Below are 14,469 nucleotides of genomic sequence, written 5' to 3' on the forward strand. Positions count from 1 at the left end.
GGGATAATGCTGTGGAGTATTCTTTGTAAAACCAAATTGGGAGGACATCCGGACCTAGTGCCTTATTTGCTTTTAAATCTTTCAGTTGTTTCTCTGCGCCAGGAGCCTGTCCGATGGTCATATGACTGTATATTTGTATGATTTTGCTGCGTGAATGATTTCTTGGATATGAAATTTAAAACTTCAGCTTTCATTTTGCTGTCTTCAACTTCCACACCTGACTGTTCAACAAGGGACTGAGCAGAAGTGTAAGACACACTTAGTGATTTTACATAGGACCAGAATTTTCTCAGGTTCTCTGCAAGATCTTTTGCTAAGGTATCACGGTGGTAGTTGTTGTTGCGCATAGATCTTTTCGCACACATACGAATCTCTATTAACCTTTTGTTGATGTCATTTTTGCGGTCTCTTTCGAACTGAGGGTGCAATAACCTCTGCTTCCACAGCATCTTCCAAATTTCATTATTAAACCATGGAGAGGCTTTTCCGTCCTTTATCCACTTACAAGGTGCATAACTCTCCAGACCATGATTTACAATCTGTTTAAACTTTACCTGTAACTCCTCTACTTGCATCTTACTGGAACTAAGTGACGTTAATTCACTGGCTAAGTGAGATGCTAACAACTGCTTATCTACTCTTATCTACAAGAAACACTCTCCTAGCCTTCTTACTTGATGCAATATCTTTCATAACCATGGTTAATTGCTAGTAATGATTGCTAATCCCCATTTCTATACTGATATTGTCAGTAAGATCTGGCATGTTTGTAGCTACAAGATCTAAGATATTTCCATTGCGTATGGGCTACCAAGCTAACTGCTCAAAAGAGTTTTGAGAAAATGTTTTCAAAATTATTTTGGCCATCTGTCTGTCAGTATCCTCAGCAATGAATCCATAGATATACCAGTCTATACTCAATAGGTGAAAGTCACCTCCAACTAGTATTGGATGGTCTGGGAATTTATGCGCAACTGACTGTGGTCTTTCTTTGAAGTTTTAAGAACTGTCACAGTGGAATAGGGTCGCCACTAAAAACATCCGTCTGTTATATGGGACCAGATAACTTCACTGTCGCATTCCACTTCAACCTCAATAGAGGTAATATTTTTGTCAGCTGCAGTGAACACTCCCCCTGCCTTGGAGTCTAATCTGTCTTTATGACATATGTTCCCTGACTTTCTAAATCTCTCAGATCTTTCCACTTTAGGTTGCAGTGAGCTGTTGGTCTCAAGAATACTTTGAGCATGAGAGCTTTCCTGTAGGGCAGGAAATTCAAGAAATTTTGTTATGAATTCTTTGACGGTTTACTGATAAAATGTTGACAGTCGAAGTTTCTTTAGACCTAAAGTGGTCTGACATTCTTTGCTGCGTATTGACTGGGGAGTGTTCTTCAGAGTACTTCAAACTACTGTCTAGTCAAAAAAACCCTCATAAGCACTCTGCTACCTGAGTAGCTGCTTCCTTCATGTAGACCACCCCCTGACCTGACAAAGGGAGTCTTACAAATCCCCACCAGATAATGCAAGTCTAGAAATCTGCAGTCAAAACAATCACAGAATCAATGAAGCCTTTGGTTGAGACCCTCCACTCGGCTCCAAACCAAAGGACCCAATCACCCCTGGGAACAATGCTGCAAATTGTGAGCTCTGCCTGCACCCCACACCAAGGCTAGCAGTCTTCACCACCACCACTTCTTTCGCCTCCCCCCCCCCCCCCCCCCCTGGCCACCTGTCCTGTATGAACTGAGTATGGTGACAGAAATCATTGGTGCCAATGTGAGCCACAACTTGCAGACTACTGCACCCTGCATGCTCAATAGCTGCAGGCAGAACTGCCTCCACATCTTGGATGAGGCTCACCGAGACACTACCGAATGCACATTGTCTTTCTTTCCAGCCCTGAACAGTGTCTGTCTAAGGGGCTCCACAACGCACCTAATTTTGGAGTTCCCAATAACTAGTAAACTCCTCCTCCTGTGGGCCTGCCCATATCCTGCTGAAGCAGCAGCCACATATTTACTTAAAGGGCGAATGGGTGAGGCCAAGCGACCGGTCTCCTCATTGGCTCTCCGCCTTGATTGATGCAAATGCATTACCTCCCTATACTCCCCCTGCAGTGAGGGTGAATCCACTGCGTCATGTACACTAGGAGGTGCCTGGTTAGCAGAGCCCATGGGCAGAACAAGTGACACCTGAGGTGTCCCATACAACATGCCAGATTCTCCACTACCACTGTACCCTGAGGCAGCAGTCTGAAGGTGACCGATTGTAGCCAGAAGCGCCTCAAGCTGTTCGCGGACCACAGCCAACTCCTTGTGCATCCACATACAGGATGCACACACCTTAATCATCCTAGTAAGACCAACTGAGAAGCAAACTATAAAAGCAGATAGAATCCCAGGTACACAACTTGTTACCTTCCTGATGTGTCACAAATGGGTATTGATGCATTAATTAGCTAGCTGTTCAGTGAGCAATTCTGCGCGACAGGCTGAAGGATTTTTCCTTACAAAAATGTGAAATTAAACCTTTTAAATAGAGCAGCATATGCTAAATTTAGTAAATGTACTACAAGGAAAAGAAGGAAATTCATGAAGACTTAACTTATTGCTCTGCACGATGACTGGTATGTTGTTGTATTAATAATAAATGAAAAAAGGAAATGACATGACAACTGGCTTTTATTAATCTTATATTGAAATTAAGATTTTAATTGTTAAAAATCAGATAGTGTTGAAACTAGCGAGGGCAAAAATAAGAATGAAACCTTCACTTTCAAGGAAATGTCAGTGTTCTGCCACAGCAACAGTTGTGACCTTCATAGCACCCAACAGACCTGGTGGGCAGAGACTGGTATGCAACCAGTCCAAAAATTATTGGCGTCAGTGGCCTCCAGTGCGTTAAAATTCTCTGGGAAAAATAAAACTTCAAATCAGTTACTAAATCAGTTTGTGAATTCCACATTATGTCACACATAAATACATCCATCCTGAGGAATATTTTTACTGCCGTGATGCTTGTAGATGACAATTTTCATTCTTTGTTTTATGGTAGAAGAAAATGAACCTTTCTGTTAAGCCACTGATTTTAATTGAAATTAGTCTTATGTTAACTCCTAATTCAGGTCAGTTGGTATCTCACTTTTTGTTTGCTATAGGGTACAGTATGGACCCGTGTGAATTGGTAGTACATTGGCAGCACTGTGTCTTCTTACCTTTTAGGCTGTGTGACAGGCTTTACAGTGCATCATAACAAAAAGGCAAGATACTGACCATGCCCAACCCATTTACAACTGCTGCCTGCTTCACTCATACCTACATACCAACATGCATTTCACGCTGTTATTGTATTATTATTTATTTCTATTCCTGTCTTCATTTTAATCTCATCCAGTTTTCTTATTGGTCTTATTTACATCTTGATGTCTTACTACTGTGCTTCATGTAGCTTTATCCTTCCTTTGCTATACTTAATCTGGTTTTGTCTTTTTCCAGTTTTCAGAATATTCCCATATGTTTTAATGCTCTGTTACTATTTTTTTTTCTCCACAATCAATTTTAGTTCCTTCCATCTGTGTAAATACAGAAAAGTTTCCCTACTCCTATACCGAACCCACTCCCACATAACTTGTTTCTGTGTTGCTGCTTAGTTTGTGGAATTGCTCCCAAATAGCTTTCCACAGTGATTCTATGTTATAATTCTGTCATTCCACAGCACTCACCAACTCAGCCCTACACAAAATATAACTGAGTCCTAAATATTTTGTCAATACCTCATCACTGCCTGTAAAATATTTCCACTCTGCTGTACCAATTACTACATCACATTGCCAAATTTGAAACCCACTTACTGAAGGAACAAGAGCAGCATGCACAGTGCCACCTTAAAAACTGTAAAGTCTATTCACTTTGTACACTTATATTGGACTACCACAATCCAGCACCACTACAAAAACCTCTGTCAAACCTCCTTTACATCAGTTAATAGATGCCTGACCCCATCTTGCAGAACTACATATGCTACAATCTCACAAGCTCCCGCCCACCATCCTACCGAACCCAGTCCTGTAACATAGTAGTGAACCTCTCCTCCAAAAGCCTCATTTCAAAGGGGCTTATCTTTTGCCACATTCACAAATTCAGTCATTCTGAGCTTGTTAAAGACCTACTCTCCTTCCTAAAGTGGAAACACTTTTTTGCTACCAACTCAAAACTAGTACTGAACCCAGCCTTACTTGGTATACTCTTCCATCTAACTGTGATCCTACAATACATCCCTCCCCTCCACCTTCACTCTCCCCACCCCACTTCCTGGATCATCCTGTAACCTCAATTCTTGTCTCACCATCATTCCTCCGAACTTACATACGCAGAGAGAATCACAGTCTGGTGCTTAAAAACTGATTTCCACCTTAAAATCACTTCTAATGGAATACATTTCTGAATAAATGAAGAATATTGTTTGTGACTGCAGCGCACTTTCTGCTCCACCTGTACAGTCCTTGTTAGGGTGTGGAGTACATGGACAGTTTGAAAATTGGCTAATTCCATTTCAAGTGTAACAGGAGTCTCTGCTGGACCATTTGTGAATGTAATGAAATTTTATCAGAAGGTTCCACAATGTCTTGAATGGATATGTACTAATATTCAGCTCCAAATCTCCTTTGGTTCATTTCTACAGCCTCTCGTGAATAGGGTTCCCGAGTTTGCACCACCTACACACGTGCCAAAGTGTGAACTTTGGATAACTTTTGTGAAAGGTACTTTCAGTTTACAAGCCCTTGCTTGTGTGCACTTAAACAACTGTTTGTGCTGAATTAGAAGATATTATCGTTGACATTTTTAAATGCAAACTGTAAGAGCCGTAAGACTACAAAAATGACAGAAAATTCATTGTGTGACTTTGAGAGCCCATCTTTAACCAGTCACAATTCACAATTTAATCAACAGATTTGGCCAACAACTGTGCTGTCTTCTTGTGCTTTTTGTTTGATAGCCTTAGGCCTTTTCTGTCAAATTATATGCTCCTACCAATTTGGTGTAAATGTTTTGGGTGCCAAATTCGTGTAGTTTTTGGAGTCTGTATCTCAACTGTATGTTCTTTAATCTTTATAATCTTTCTGTATCTAAAAAGAGAAGCCTTTCAACTTGAGAGGCACTGTAGTTTAATTTTTTACTCTTGCCTGCTTATGACTGAAAAAAAAAATTGCTCACAGTTATTACTTTTCATACACATTTTTATGCTCAAACGTGATATTAATGAATAAACAGAAAGAAAAATCAGTGAAACCTTTTTCCTGTCCATAAAAATACAAGTGTAGTTATGTATGAATCAACTTCAAGCAATAAGCAGCAATAAAACAAATGAAAATTCAGAATGTTAGAACTCTAAACACAGCTGGAATAATTCTTTTTCACATCAGAATGAATAAATTGCTATTACTGTCTTGTTCATATTCTGAGTAAATATATTGGATTCCTGATGTTTTGGTGTTTTTATGACTTTTAGACATGTATTGTTCCGGAATTGGTCTTCTCAAAATTTTGTGAACTCAGGCCAAAGTAGTGCTGCTGGTACCAGAGTTGTTGTAATTTAACCTTACCCAAAAAGATTGTGTTTTTAAACCCATTGTAAAACAAAAATCAATAAAACTCAACTATATCTAATATGAAAATTCAATTAACATACAAAATGTTACATAGTTACCCTTACACGAACTAAAGAGAGCCATCATATTTACTGAAGGCAAATATGTAGTGTCACAAGAATTTATTTTATTAATATTGTGTTTTAACTTTTCTTGCAATTTAAGAAATGCAACTAAAATAACATTTACACTCCCAGCAAAAAGAAACTAACTTGATGTAGAATTGTCATGGGAGTAAAGTACAATTAACTACTTTTTGGAAGCATGCAGAAAATTGTAATCTTCACTAATTTCTCAGTTCTTTTGTCTCCTAAATTTTTTATTAATTTTGCCCAAATGAACTGGCAGATGGACAAGATTCTTTCAGGTGCATTGCTGGCAGGGCATGAAAAGAGGCACTAATAAAGTAGTTGTAAGAATGGGTTATTGTTTTCAGTAGAGTAATAATAGGAATTTATACTGAAATGTTTAATCATCAATCTGAAAAGAAAGCAATAAAATCCAATTTCAACTACTTTTCTTTCATTTTTTAAACCCATTTTTATTTTCTCCCTAATCCTGGCTGGTACACTCAGTTCATGTATGTGTAATACATAAAAATGGCCAACTGGTGTTGGCTGCAGCTGCTATCAAGGATGGTAACTATGAGGAATTAATGAAGAAAACTGTGTGCCATTTGGAATCAAAGAATGCGTGCTGCAATATTGTGAACCATGTCCTGTATAACCTGACCTCGAATCTTATTCAGTACATGTTTTTAAAAGAATATGACCCAGAAGAAATTATACAGTACAAACAGGGTTTTATACTAATAAGAATGTTGTAGAGATGCATCATTCAATTGTAGAAGAGTTGATAGAGAAACTGGTTCTTTAAAAAAGAAAACAAACAAAAAAAAAGTCATGGTCTGACAAGCTACCATTCTCTCTCTCTCTCTCTCTCTCTCCACCGCTCCCCCTGCTGTCCCCCTCCCCCTCTCTCTCTCTCTCTCTGTCTCTCTCTCTCTCTCTCTCCCCTTTTCCCAAATTGACATCTGGGTACACCGTGTATGCTTCATATCACTGCCTTTTCATTTTTGCTGAGTGCTGGAAACTCTACAGCAGGCTGCTTCTGTGCACCCTACTAATAGAGAGAAATTTCTTCTTTTGTAAACGACAAACATTGTAATGCTTTTTACACACAAGAAAGACTTCAAATAATTCTGTCTGCTTGATAAGCACATTTTGACAACATTTGCAATGAACAGAGTTACAGATTAGAACACACCCTACTATCATGTTTCTTTTGTTCCATGACTTTTTTAAGCACTGTCAAGAATGTCTTCTTCCAAGGAGCCTGTCACAACTCTGAGGTGGTAATCTGCTGCACAGGGAAAACATAAAGTACAGCAAGTGGCCTAATGATCTTCATACCAATTAGTAATCTAATTGAGACCAGTAAATGCTACTCGAGCTACTGTTTGTACGAAATCTGAAGATACTTGCAATATCTGTAGGGTATATAAGAATCCCAGAATGTGACAAGCAGTTGTTCGTCTAGCCTAGTACTTCGTTTTTATGTAATATTCTTCTTTACAGTGTTGATATTGTAGAGGCCTCCTTTTCCGTTCAAGTGGGTCTTGATTATTATTGGTGCAATCTCTTCCTTGCATAGTATGTTAATCTGTCCCCAATATTCTGAGTTCCACTTTTCTTGTCACCTGGTATTTTTAAATAACAGATAAATAAATAAGTAGTGTGACTATAATTAATACCAGTGTAAATAAAATCCTTGTATACTCTTATTAACTAAATAATACTACACCAGGCCATGTGAGAGACATTGTGTCAGTAGTGTTTTATGATGCCCTCCAGATGAAATACTAGCACCACCTCCTAGGTTGAGAGTGTAAATAAATCTTAAATCTTCTCCATCTAAATTTAATTCTTTCGATAGTTCTGGTGAAAGGCGATTGCTTTCATAAAATTTCCATTTACTTAATTTATCTCTCGTTTTATTAAGTCCATCCCAGAGCTTACCTAGTTCCTCTTCTGTTTTTCCTAAATCAACTGTGAACCATAGTGTACTGACTGATAAATCTGTTGTTTCTTGTACCTTTTGAGTAATTAATTCACTTACTCATGCCCTCAAAGTTCTGAAAGTGGAGCCTGGTAAAGCTGTTATGTCCAAATTTTTACCCTGCTCTAACACATGTAACCACATTTGCGTGTCTTAAGAATTGCTCATTTACTTTTTTAAACATTTGTTTAGTTAATTCTTACATATATGTTTTACATTCTGACCTACCTCCTTTAATTGTTCAAAACCAGCATTTCTTACAAGATCACATAGTTCGTTTATCTTAGTACTTAACTACTCTTGTAAAATGGGTAAAATGTTAGCAAGTTAGTTATTTTTGTATTTATCTCCTTTTTTTTTTTCCTCTTCGTGAGATTCCTGAATATGCTGTTGGAGGCTACCATTTGTGATATTTGTGATATCTACTTTTGCACTTAATTCCTGTCGGTCTTCCACCATTTGTTGCCTAAAATTTATTAATGTAAAAACGCTAATGAGTTGTCTGTTGACTCAGTATTCTAAGCCCAATAACGCTCAACTTTTTGGCCAGCCACTGACTTCAAATTTCTCACAACACATAGTACCACTTGAAGGCACATTATTTTGATTCAAATACAGCTCACTTACGGTTTTCAGTGGCTCTAGGCACGACGAACTGCCAGTGCAAAGTGGGACTGTCATGGTGGGAAGGCTACAATAGAAATTGCTGCAGCAGTGGCCAACTCTGGTGTTTGATATACCGCCAATGTAACTGCAGTTAACTGGCGTGTGATGACAAGGAACTGAAGACTAGAAAACAGCCACCGGCTCGAAATCTCAATCTTCTGGATTGTAGACATGTATTTTATTCTGTGTTGTAATCATTGTTGAGTAACTTAATATTCTTGTATTGACAACTAAATTCCTTCTGTTCTTTCTGTATCACTGTATCACTGTATTCTCATCAACAGCTCAATTCTTCATAAACTTTTCTTGAATAAAGTATTATTAATGATTGCTGCATTGAGTAACCTTCACAGTTGACCACATTTTCATGGACAGTGTCCTTTTCTACTGGAACTCATTATGACAAAAATACTAATTTCTTTCAAGTATCTTAACAAAATTTTGTAGATTTGCCATTCTGTGGGGCATTCACCACGAATGAAATTTTTCCTGGGTACTTACATGACAATTTTCTCTGATGAGGGCAGTACATTAGCTACTATTGTCAAAACACCTTTTGCTCATTACCTGCATAAACTGTTCCCCCCCCCCCCCCCCCCACCCCCATCTCCCCCCATCTCATCGCCCCATCTCCAAATCAGTGTCCAGCTGTACCCTGTATGCCTTGTATTACTGACTGTGTCTCCTTTTTGGCATGCTGCTGAGTGCTGAAGGCTCAACAACAGACTACTACTGTGCACACTACTACATGAGAGAATTTTCTTCTTCTGTAAAACACATATATTATTATAGCTTTTTACACACAGGAAAGATATCAAGCTGTTCTGTTTGCTTGGCTAGTATATTTCAATATCATTTGCAACAAACCAAGTTAAAGTCCATAGCATTTCTTGGTTCTGTGAATGTCTGATGCATTGTCACATGTGTCTTCATCCTAGGAGCCTGGCACATATCTGAAGTAGGGATCTGCGGCACAGAGAAAACATTAAGAACAACAAGTGTGGCCAAATGGAAGCCACTTCCAGTGTTGCTCTGTCCAGTAGCAACATAGTCTACCTCACCACTCAGTCAATATACACATGCAGAAAAACCCAGTGGTCAACATGAACGTCCCACTATCCAAACTACTTCAAATAAATGTGCTCCAGTGGTTGATGGTCATCATTCATCAGTCCTAATACCCTGTGCAATACATTACTTTAACAAAGTGATAGATTGATAGACTGTAGTCTTGATCTATTTAAATTCAAGGACAACATTTGAAGCATCATCTTGTCTTACGTTACAGAGAAAGAAATTAAAGAAATTGAATTTGATCAAGAAAGGTTTGCTGAAGTCCACAGAGTTGCTAGGATAAGAGAAAATCAACAGTTCAAGCCCATTGTTGTGTTACACATACGCTAAAACTGGTGTAGATGCCACAGGACACTCTTTGGAGTGTCACTAACAAGCACACGCTGCTACACACTTGACAGAGCTAGGTGGCCAAGAGTTCTGGCTCAAAGTTCCTGCAACTGTGGTTGGAACTTCCCCAGTGTGACTCTCCCATTCTTTAATAGGGTATTTCAGTGTCCGGGGCACGTTCACATTGGACAACACTGTCCAGTACAGGCTGCTGTCTTCCACCCGTGCTCTCTTGCACTGTGCATTGCATCTTGCACAAGTGAGTCATAAGGACTCCCCTCTTCTGTATGTACACTAAAAAAGCAAAATTGTCTTTTTAGACGAAAAAGTAAAATTGTCTCATATCCATATTCTATCCTTAAAAGTATCCTTATGCCTGGGAGACGGCAGATCCACCGAGCAGATCTGACCCGACGACCCGTAGCAAGACTGCAGCACAAGAGGCAGGAGTGCCATCTGTTCCCTTCGATGTTTCTGTCTTGCTTTGCCACCTATCAGTAAGTGATGAACCAGCTAAATCTGGACTTTTCTGCCACAAATCAAGAAGCAATGGCTCGGAGACAGCATGAGCTCATTGTCCAACTGACGGGTGAAAGCAACGCAACAGCAACAGCAACACCAACACCAGTCACACCACCAGTGAATATACTAGAGAGGCCCTCAATATCACCGCAGTAGTCCTCGAGCTGGAAGTGACAGCTCCGTGGAACAAAGATGGACCTTGGAAGCTGGTGGGTCCAAAATGCAATCAGCAGCAACATACATGAACAACTGAGCCTACTGACTCACACGGCAAATGCAGCATGCTTTTACCAACACCAGTTCCGAGCATCGGTAATATGAGGGAATTCTGCAGCACCTCAACTACACAACACTACCCCAGCCGCTACGCAGAACACTACACTGACTGGCTTCCCACTGGTCATAATACACAATTACAATTGCCTCGGCAAGCTAAACAAGACCTTTGTAGAATGTCACTCCCCACCATATACCAAACACAAAACTCACAAGGGACCATGTATCACTGTATGTATGCAACAAAACAGATTGCACAAATCTCCTGAAATTCGTCAAAGCTGGGGGAATTGAGTATCATAAATATAGCACCCAAGGGGGAAAAACTCGAATGTACATCGTGAAAGGAGTTGACACCACAACCCTCAATGACATTCTTCATGGTATAATCACAGCTCTCAGCTGGGACTGTGAGAGCATGAGATGAATTCTGGGATTCGTGACACACAGACTGCAGCCAAACTATTTAGTGGAGTTGGACGACACAGCTTACTCCTGCAACTTTCTGACACAGATGCTCCTGCTTCCCATGGTCATAGTAGAAATATGCACACCTCCGTGTGTCCCCCAACAGTGCCACCACTGCCAGCAGTTTGGCCGTGCGGCACCCGATGTGATCTGGCACATGGTGCCGCAAATGCACTGGTAATCGTATAGCACGACACTTTAAACTTGGTACAACTATCAAATGTACCCAATGTGGAGGGGTCCATGTGCAAACTACAGATGGTGTGCAGCATACAAAGAAGCTCTAAGGTGCAAAAGTGCCAAAGACAGACAAGTGGTAACCAGAACAGCTCCAAGACACTCCCCACCCCCCAACCAGTAAGGTGTGGAATCTCTTTTACTGGCATTGTCAGTGGAAGTGGATGAACTGCGGATGCACAGACCTCCACAAACTCATGGCACACTCCCACAACAACAGAACCACAACCCACACCTGCAATGCTAGAAACTGCCTCTGTACTGATGACAACACTGCCGGTCCCAGACAACACCAAGTCAACTCTGTCTGGGCCAGATTGTGACACTCGTGATATCACAGAAGACACACGCAAACTAGGGCAATCACAAACACACGAAATGAAACTGGCTGTACAAACAGCATATTAGCAGGCTCCAGGGGATCATACAGGCTAAATTAAAACTTTTAAAACCACAAACTGGGACAATACACTCACAGGGCTGCACACCACATGACCTGGAGTGTGGCAAATAGCTGTCCACTCCACCAAGAAGAAATACTAAACACCAAGTTTACAAATGCCTTACAGACCAGCATATTCCATGGAGGAGAAGCATGAGCTGATGACCAGAACACTAGCAACATCATTCACACTGAATCTGGCTCCTTCCAATCCAGCACTGCTACTTGAAATGGACCAGGAGGTTACATGGCTTGTAACCCAGCCCAAGTGCAATGTAACAATACATACTGCTACACATGAAATTACACAGGTTATTAAGCACAAAACAGCTAGAAAAGCTCCTGGTCCCAATCACTTTCAAAACCATGTCACCCAGGAGTTCACGAATAAAGCTATAGAGCATCTCACACATATGACGAATACCATTCTACAACATCAACACTTCCCTGTCCTGATGTTCAGGAAGCCAGGGAAATACCACTCCCTACCACAAAATTACGGAGCCATCAGCCTGCTGAGCTCCCTGAATAAGATTGTTGAGAAGATGATTCTCAAACATCTTACTATGCACTGCAACACCAATGACTTGCTGAGACTGGAGCAATTTGGATTCGGCAATCACCACTCCACAACACAACAACTCCTCCGTGTAGTAGAACATATTACACACACCCCCAACACCAACTAAGCTACAGGAGCACTGTTCCTGGTCCTCAGTCATCTACGGCACAATCGTCTCATTCGCAAACTCTGCACTGCTAGTCTCTCCGACGAGCTCATACATCTTACACACTCATATCTCACCCACAGAAGCTTCAACACCGACTTTCAGGGCAAACAGTCAGTATACAAGTGGGAGTACCCCAAGGCAGCATCCAAGGGCCCCTCTTGTTTAATCTCTACGTCAATGACTTTCCAACTGAACAAAACACAATGGCAACCATCTACGCAGATGACACTACCATCCTAGTGCAAGACTGGAAACCATCAGGCATAGTTCGCAACTGCAAACAAAACTGCCTAGCTGGAACGACAGTGTGTTAAAGCAAATGCTGACAAGTGTGAAGCAGTTCTGTTCACTGACAAACCATAACAACTGCACAAACATTAAGTGTTCTGGCATACCCACCAGCTCTGGAATGAAAATTAAGTTCGCAAGAGCAAAGAAGGCAGTGAACGCACCGTCAGCCAATAGCCCACTGGCAAGGACCACACCACGACAGGAGCAGGCCCCTAGACAAAGAGAATATAAGTGCCGCTCCTGCCAGCCACGGCCACTCAGTATTTGGACAGGATTAGGACAGTATACGGACAGGCCTAGCGCAGAATGCTACAATAACAGTTATTAGTGATCCACAAACTGTGTGTCAAACTTGCACGAACATTGTATATAGCAAAGGACTCGGATTTATACTGCATGTCGCCTATTGCTTGCGACACCATTGTAAATTCCAGGTTAAGCATTGTCAAGCTTCTTATTTGTAATAAAAACTATTAATGTTGTTTGCTTGAATTGTTGTATAGCATTTTGAGAATGCAGCATCCTTTAGGCACCCTATACGAGATGAGTGGGCAGGACCCCACATTAAGACTGCAGACAAATAACACTACACACACGCCCAATACGTTTCACTGTGAAAGTCAAATACTTCAGTGCCAGGCCAACTGAGCAAATGCAAGGCTCAAACAGTGTTACTCTAAGCTCAACAGGTAAAGCACACTGAATAGGAGGGTATCGAGGTCCGTGTACATGATACTGATTAGACCCATGATGATACATGCAGCTGCAGTCTGGGGTTACGTGGCTCTGACCACCTGTGCCACCTACAGGTGATACAGAACGAAGTGCACCACAGTCCACACACACTGTCGACCTTCACAGAGAATACTGCCTTGAGACTCACACACAGATATTCAAAAAACTCACCACACGACTGTACAGGAACTTGAGACACTCTGAGAATCACTTCATTCTTAACCTGGGAAACTACGACCACAACCACGGGTGAAAACACAACTGCTGAAAAACACTTCAATCTAGGGACAATTAATCGCCTGTGGACAGCACAAGCTCACAGACAAAATAAACACTGGTGAATCCCTGCATTACTGCAAAACTAAATGGCATTGCCAGCTGCAAATATCTAGCTGACCAACTGGCAATACGGGAAAGCAGTATTGCACACTAAACATAAACATATCCAACCAAACCTCTTTATGGCCAATTGACCACTTGTATAACGACCTTGGCATGTTACAAGTACAGATGCTGCAGGTTGACCAGGATACACTCAGGTGCACAGCCCAGGAGTACCCCTCCTCAATAGGACTGACACTCGTAAAGAGTGTTTTAAGCTGCGACAGTGGTATCGAGCATCGCACAATACCCAAAACTAATGACAACCTCACCCTTGCAGACAGAAAGAAACTGGTACTGCTCTTACTATCTGTCCAGACTATTGCAGAAGTTCTTTTCCTTTGGTGCTTGCCTCGGCACTTTTCTCCCTCTGCCCTTAAAACTGCTACCTTCTGCTCACTTCTCGACCACTTCTGTCGACTCGAAGTGCCTGTATTAGTGGGTAATCCTACGGGCAACATCATGACCCCACATCCTGTGCACTTCTCAATTGTAACGAAGCAAACGGAGGTGATGGTAGAACTTTGGTGATGGTCACCATGTCAGTGTGGGTGTGGAGTCGCTTCGCCCTTTAAAGAAAAAGGCATTACCACGAATTGGACCTGGGTC

The sequence above is a fragment of the Schistocerca piceifrons genome, chromosome 4 (assembly GCF_021461385.2).
Source record: "Schistocerca piceifrons isolate TAMUIC-IGC-003096 chromosome 4, iqSchPice1.1, whole genome shotgun sequence".
Lineage (NCBI taxonomy): Eukaryota > Metazoa > Arthropoda > Insecta > Orthoptera > Acrididae > Schistocerca > Schistocerca piceifrons.